Source organism: Myotis davidii, unplaced genomic scaffold, assembly GCF_000327345.1.
Source record: "Myotis davidii unplaced genomic scaffold, ASM32734v1 scaffold461, whole genome shotgun sequence".
NCBI classification, from domain to species: Eukaryota; Metazoa; Chordata; class Mammalia; order Chiroptera; family Vespertilionidae; genus Myotis; species Myotis davidii.
The window spans coordinates 3,667,552-3,673,066 of NW_006295825.1; positions in this window are offsets into that span (position 1 = coordinate 3,667,552).

The window sequence follows — 5,515 nt, forward strand, 5'->3', positions numbered from 1 at the left end:
CCACTTCCTCTGGAAGAAGGGGATGTTTTTGAATATGCACAAAGGAGCCATGTGTGCTCCTAGCAGTCCTGGACTGAGGTGCACGCTTAGAGCTCATTAATACAATAAGGTAAGTGCTGTGATAGAGGCAGATAGCAATAGTCATGTGAAGGGAGGAGAGAGCAGGGGAGTCTGCCTAGGGAAGGAGTTAAGGAGAGTGACAGAGAGGGAGGGACATTTCAGGAGGGTTTTGGAAAAGGAACAGGAATTCGCCAGGCCAGGCCAGGTTTCCCAGGTAGATGGCCTTTAAGAAAGTTGAGGTCAGGCCCTGGCCGGTTTAGCTCAGTGGATAGAGCGACGGACTAAGGGATCCCGGGTTCGATTCCTGTCAAGGGCATGTGCCTTGGTTGCACACCCCCCAGTGGGGGGTGTGCTGGGGGCAGCTGATCAATGTTTCTCTCTCATCAATGTTTCTATCTCTCTCTCTCCCTCTCTGTAAAAATTCAATAAAATATATTTTTTAAAAAAAGAAAAGAAAAGAAAGTTGGGGTCAGCCATACTGGTTCTCAGCAGATCCAGATATTTGATCTATGTCCCTTGCAGTGATCTGACCCAGGAGAACTGTATGAAAACAACTAAATTCTCCAGAGACTCATGTATGATCCGGATACTAATTCATGTTAGTTAGTGTATTAGTTTCCTATGGCTGCTTCAACAAATTACCACACATTCACTGGCTTCAAACTACACATATCTATTATCTTACAGTTCTGGAGGTCGGAAGTCTGAAGTCAGTTTCACTTGTCTAAAATCAAGGTGTGGGCAGGGCTGTGTTTCTTCTAGGCTCTAGAAGGGAATCAGCTTCCTTGACTTTTCCACCATCGAGAGACCTACCTCATTCTTTGGCCCCTTCATCTATCTTCAGAGCCAGCAGCCCAGTGCGCTCCCTCCCTTCCTCCCTCCCTCTTTTTCTCTCTCCTTCTGCTTCCCCCTTGTGGTTACATTTGGTTTATCTAATTAATACAGGATAATCTCTGGATCTCAACATTCTTCTTTTAAAAAAATATTTTTATTGATTTCAGAGAGGAAGATAGAAACATTAATGATGAGAATCACTGATTGGCTGCCTCCTGCACACCTCCCCACTGGGGATTGAGCCCGCCACCCGGGCATGTGCCCTTGACCAGAATTGAACCCGGGACCCTTCAGTCTGTAGGCTGACACTCTATCCACTGAGGCAAAACAGCTAGGGCTCAACATTCTTATTAATCACATCAGCAAAGTCCTTTTTACCATGTGAGGTAATATATCCACAGGTTCCAGGGATGAAGGTGTGAACATTTAGGACCATTATTCAACCTACCACACTTGACCAATTTTTTTCTCTCCCCTAAAGACTTTGTGTCAGGCCAGTCTATGATCAGAGGCTGTTTGGGGAACCTAAGGCCAGAACGTCAGGGTCATCAGCCAACTGTGAGCCCGCTGGGCACCAATCCTGCATCCCACAGACAGGCAATGAGGACTTCGGCACCAGGCCTCCTTCTTGTAGAGGCGTGCACTTTTGTCAGCTACTGCTCTTTAGTTACTGATTTGGGCGGCTCCCAACTCCCTACCCCTGGCACATCTACAAATCATTGTTTATGGTTGCTTGATGGGATCTGTCTCCCCTTTAACTGTGCCCATTAATGTGGTCTGACAGACCACGTTACACAACAGTCTCTAGAGACAGTATTCAACCCAGGACCTCTCCGCCCCTGCCCTTCCCTCCCTATTGCTCTGAATTTTAACTCCACACTCCAGGTTCCAAAATTCGCTCTGCCCTTCGTCTGTGGCTTTGACAAGATGTTAGGACTGCTTTTCTTCTGCCTTCTGTGCACAGATGATCTCATCCATTGTGTGTTGGTTTTTATGAGGAACCTCATCTTCAAATTTGGGGAATACCTTACCTTAGCCTCACATGTGCTGATCTTTAAAACAAAAACCCTCGGATTCACAGTTGTCTGTTTCCTACTCAGTATCTACCTCTCTGAAATTCATTCCAAGAATGTTCGGTGGTGTGCCCGGCACAGGGAAGGGTGATATAATGGTGAGCAGACTGGCCCCTGCTCTCAGGGAGCCTAGAGAACAGTAGGAAAGACGGATCTTTATCAACTAATCACACTTATTAATGTGTAATTAAAAAGAAGGTAATTGCTCTTAGGAAAAGAAAAATGGTTAATGAAAACTTAAAACAATGAGATCTGCCCTAGATTGGGGTCCTTAAGGGAAACTTCCTTAGGAAGTGCCATCTGAACTGTGATCACTGGGTGGGTGGGGGGAGAGATGGGAAGCTGGAGGTTAGTGTGGCTGCAGGCAAAGATGGATGCTCAGGGGACATGCTTCCTGGTAGGAGGAGGAGCTGTCTCTAAACCCAAACCACGAGACCTTAGAGTAAGAGGCTTACAATAAACTGGAGAATTTTGGGAATCCAACCGCAAGAATGCTGGTCCCTCTTCCCACTTGCCACTATCTTTTGAACTTTAGTATTGGCAGTCACTCAAACCAAATAACTGCAGGGTGCAAAAGCCGAAGGAGTCCAGAACCATCTCTGCCGCATTGTCTCAGATTAGATGTCGTTAACGGGCATGTCTCAGAATCCTTGCCCTTTTCAGTGAGCACAGACTGTCTGGTATAATGAGAATCTGCATAAACATTTTCTTTTCTCAGCATGCTTTTCTATTTCAAGGCAGTCGGCTGCTTCATTGGAAGTGAGTTCCCAAGCTTTGGAACTTGAGTCTCTGGTCCTAAGTATCCCGGTGGCACCATGTGGATGTTCTTTAGTCATTGGTTAAAGCGAGTGGGCCCTTTGGAACATCTTGTGAGATTCTGCTACCCAAGGGCCAGGGATCTGGCCTCCCCGCTCAGTAGGGGGCAGTGTGGAAAGGCGTGCGAACCCTGGGATGAGCACTGAAGGCTCTCAAACCGGGAGCATGGCCCGTGAGCTCTGAACTGGGCCGTTATTTTTTTGTTCAATTACAGATTATAAAAAGGGGAAGGAATGAGGAAAGCAAATTAATGCTTAATTTTAACTATTGCATCAAATGCACATTTAAGGCTCCAGCATCTCATAGTTGAGACCTATGCACACCTGAGCCCTGACCCCTACCACACCCTCTACTTCATCATTAACTTCTGTGATTCTCAACCTACATCATGGGGGGAAGGGGTGTTAAAAAGCAAACAAACTAATGCCTTCGGTAAAGAATTTTCACTCATTGCTGTTACGGCGAAAGGTGATCCTGAGGGTGTGTGTGTGTGGGGGGGGGGGGGGGGGTCTGCTTTCTCCATAGGTTCAAGCTTACAACCACAGCCGTTGGCTATAATTGTGCTGGGAGGGCCCTGCCCTCCAGCTGGGACTTGCATGTGGCAATGAGAGGACCCTGTCCTTTCATTAGTCCAAGGCTTGAACCTGGCCAAAACGCTGTAGCCGCGCCCCACACATTACCACATAAGATGTGAGTCACCCCAACTCACCCCATTTGTGTCTTCCCTGGTGGCCAATAAGGCAAGCTGTGGTCACTTCACTTCTGTTCTGTCGTCTGTTCTATTGGTTCAGATGACAACAGCAACAAGGCACTCGCCCGTGTTTCCTGGCTGAGCCCAGTCCCCACAGCCTGTATTAGCACTGGAACCTTACGCTGTTTCAGAACATGGACACTCATCCCTCTGGCTCCCTCCTTTTTGGCTTTCCCTAATCCCGGCTTCCAGGAACCAGCTCTTGACTCTGACCTGCTTGGTCAATGCCTATACCTCCCACTGGGGGTTTGGGGCAGCTACTTAGATCCTCATAAGCAATTTGTAAGGTAGAAACTATGGGATCCCCATTCTATTGATGGGGAGATTAATGCCCAGAACGGGTAAGTGATTCACATAAGACCACCGAACTCTGGGCTTTCTGCTTTTGAGTCTGCAATCTGAAGAATTCATTATTCTAATATTAGCTGTAAAACATAAAACATCATTACCCACTTCCTTGGATGGTGAGGATTAAAAAGACATAGATACAAAATTAATGAGAATAGCATAAATAAGACTCAGGTCATTGGGAGCCAAATGAATAAATGGTGGGTATTAAATATTAGCCCAAGTGCTTTGTATTGGCCAGCTCTGGTTGCTAACAAAATGTCATAGGTTGAGTGGCTTAATAGAAATGTTATATTTTCACAGTTCTGGAGGTTTGAAGTCTGACAGCTGGTACCAATAAGGTCAGGTTCTGGTAATGACCCTCATCTTGGCTAGATCACATGGCAGTCTCCCCTGTCTCTTCTTATGAGGCCACTAATCCCATGGTATCAGGGCCCCACCCTTGTGACCTCAGTAAACCTTATAGGACTTACCTCCAAATATAGTCACATGGGGGTTAGAGCTTCAACATACAAATATATTTTCATTAAAAATGTTGCCGAAACCGGTTTGGCTCAGTGGATAGAGCGTCGGCCTGCGGACTGAAAGGTCCCAAGTTCGATTCCGGTCAAGGGCATGTACCTGGGTTGCGGGCACATCCCCAGTGGGGGATGTGCAGGAGGCAGCTGATCGATGTTTCTCTCTCATCAATGTTTCTAACTCTCTCTCTCTCCCTCTCTGAAAAAAATCAATAAAATATATTTTTTTAAAAAAATGTTAGCTACGCCATAACCAGTTTGGCTCAGTGGATAGAGCGTCAGCCTTTGGACTCAAGGGTCCCAGGTTTGGTTCTGGTCAAGGGCATGTACCTTGGTTGCGTGCACATCCCCAGTAGGAGGTGTGCAGGAGGCAGCTGATCGATGTTTCTCTCTCATCGATGTTTCTAACTCTCTATCCCTCTCCCTTCCTCTATGTAAAAAAATCAATAAAATATTTAAAAAAATGTTAGCTATGCTAAGATAGAATGGGTTTATTATTGTCACTGTAAATAGGTTTCTCAGTTTTAATTTCTCATATATAAATATTGATAAATATGTGAAAATTAATAAACAAAAACCTCACATAAAGTGAAGTAGGGAGGCCAGAAAGGAAGCTGTCATGCCTATGTCTATCATGAAGCACAAAAGAGTGAGCTCTTTGTTTGTAATAGTCCTTCTAACCTCCTCTTCCCTCTTTAAACACTTCCTCTCCTTGTTCCAGTGGGCTGGTATGTGGCTTACCATGGTTTCATATATCAGATTGCAATTTCTCATTTCTCCCCAAATAAGCCTATTTATGCTGGAGAAATTACTATCTGGCTGACTTTTTGTTTATGACCAACATAGTTATCCCACACAAACAAAAGCTCTCTGGGATTCCCAGTGATTTTTAAAAGTGTAAATGGATCCTGAAACCAAAAGAAGATCATCCTTGGATAGACCTTCAGCCCTGTGTGACCTGAGAGGGACATACTGCCCACCATTTTTGGATTTTTTTTTTAAACAGAGTCCTTCTGTATTTGGCATGACTATACCTCACGGGCTGGGTGATAGTTCTGTATACCCGCCAGTTTTCTGGTTGAATTACTGGGAAATTTTTCTTTATACAATGTTTT